At 44.7% G+C, this 2,123-nt stretch overlaps 1 long non-coding RNA gene across 1 annotated transcript; it reads right to left on the reverse strand.

Annotated features, from left to right (window-relative positions):
* Positions 1-389: 389 nt before the first annotated feature.
* On the reverse strand, positions 390-1,517 carry LOC148148913 (uncharacterized). Its single transcript, XR_015758273.1, has 2 exons — positions 1,429-1,517; positions 390-747 (listed from the first exon to the last, which is right to left on the reverse strand). It is a non-coding gene; the product is annotated as an uncharacterized LOC148148913 (long non-coding RNA).
* Between the last annotated feature and the right edge of the window lie 606 nt (positions 1,518-2,123).

A 2,123-nucleotide genomic window follows, 5' to 3' on the forward strand; every position in this document is an offset into this window, starting at 1 on the left:
GTGTTTTTAGGGAAGGCATTCCATGATTGTGATCCACTGAACATGGAACAAAAGAGAGTATTCTCTTATCATTGAGTCTCAGGGAAGGCTATGTCCTTGGCCGGGATCAATGCAAAATGCTGAGTGCGAGGCTGTTGGGAATTATAGATATTTCCCTAATCAACCTGCCCAGAGATATTACAACACACCTCTGCAGCAGGATGAGACTGAAACCTGGGTCTTCTGACTCAGTGCACTGCCACTGCACCACAAGGAGCCCTATTAAACAATACTGACATGCCTGACCTTCCAAGAGCAGCTGTTGGCTTTAATTTAGAAACATAAAAAACCCAAGGTGTCTAAAGCAGAAATTGTAAGGTGATAAATTTAATCTCTGATGAGCCAGAGGATAGAATAGATAGCATAGCAATTTATTGTCACTTGTATTTATGAAAATACAGTGAGATGTGTATAAGTCACCAAATTTTCCTGAATCAAAAAACTGAAATCACATCTCAAGTGCACAATCTTTCCTTTTCCACTGAGTTTAACGTTGAAAGAGTATCGCCTTTTCTTCGAAATGTTGCAACTTGTCTTGCTAGTCTCCTTTCCTGAAGTTTTTATGCTCACAATGTACAGACGCCTTCACAGTGGAATCATTTCATTGGGACTTTCACAGACAAGTGGAAAAATGTGATGCTGAAACACCATGAATGACCAAGGAATCCAGGACAGGGCGCAGTTGGCTCACACAGTCTGCTAATGGTTCTTCATTGGTTTGAAAGTAAACAGGGAAACATAGATTTAGTTTAGAAACAAAACGTCGAGATTCATTCTAAAGAATTCAAACTAAAATTGATGCCAGAGTCTCCTGTGTGCAATAGCGACAGAGACATTATTGCGATGGTGTGAAGGAAAGGTCCAGATGATTGTAAATAAACACAGGCTAAATGTGACCTGGATCTGACTCTGGCAGAGGCTAGAGAGGAATGATTGATTCTCGGGAAACCCGAGCAGATTGGAACTGACACACACTCTCGGCGCCCAGTGTAAAACGAGGCACTGAGCTGGAAGCCAGGCTCAGTCAGAGCAAACAGACGAAAGATATTCCCGGGCTAAACCAGTCAAACAGTGAGAGGCCCTGCTGACATACAGGCCTTGCACAGTGGGCTTTGTGTGTGTGTGTGTGTTTAAATCTAGCAGTATCCTCAGATGTTTGCTATTAGCGCACTAACGGTAGCAGCGAGACCCAGCTCTCTGCCAGGAGTTTGACAGAACTGTAAATTATCCCAGTTGCACAATAAGGCGCAGTCCATCGTGGCTTCTAACCCAACGCAGAGCAGATGACAGACTCCAACAGTGCCAAGTGAGCTCTGGCTTGTACATTTATAAAAGCAAAAAAAAAGGAGAGGGGGTATTTTAGACTCAAGGAAAACAAATCACTGTTACCTTTCTGCCCCACTGAACAAAGGATGGGATGGGGGAGGGTCTCCCTGAGATAGACACAAAGGGATTTCTGACCAAGCTGCTGAAGTTAAACCAAGTTCCTCCTCTCTCTCGCTCTCGCCACCAGGAAGCTGGGTGGGAGGAGCTTTTGGCTTTGGGTCCCTGGGCACTAAGGGTGCTTGCTCCCAGCTCTCAAGCTGCACAGCTCCAGGGCTTGTTAAAATGCAGGAATGCTGCTGTATGAGCATTTAGCCCTGTTAAAAATATAAAACCACAGGCGGAAAATCCGACACGCAGGAGATTCCAATGTATTTTGTTTAAATTCTCTGTTCGCTCAATTACTTTGTGGGAATTTTGTCCAACAAGCCTGTTTTGTTGGGCTAGTCTTGCTGTGCTGCTGCTTTCTGGTAGAACTCAGGGAAAGGTGTTGGATAAGAGAGGCTCAATCTTTCATTAAACGTTGCGCTAATCCCAACAGACCCTCAGGGCAGCTCTCCAATTAGAGAGAGAGACGACAACAGGTGCTGAGTTTAACTTGAGAGTCACCAAACTTCAGGTAAGGGGAAAGCTAACCTCAGCCTGCTTGGGAATGTGAACGTAGGCTGTTGGTATTACTCTGCATTGTTAACCGGCCATTCAACTAACTGAGCTAACTGACTCCCAACACCAAAATTCTCAGGTGACGAGGTTATCCCATG

Source organism: Chiloscyllium plagiosum, unplaced genomic scaffold (genome assembly GCF_037043375.1).
Source record: "Chiloscyllium plagiosum isolate Xiang-an unplaced genomic scaffold, Cpla_swu_hap1 HiC_scaffold_10, whole genome shotgun sequence".
In the NCBI taxonomy this organism is placed as follows: domain Eukaryota; kingdom Metazoa; phylum Chordata; class Chondrichthyes; order Orectolobiformes; family Hemiscylliidae; genus Chiloscyllium; species Chiloscyllium plagiosum.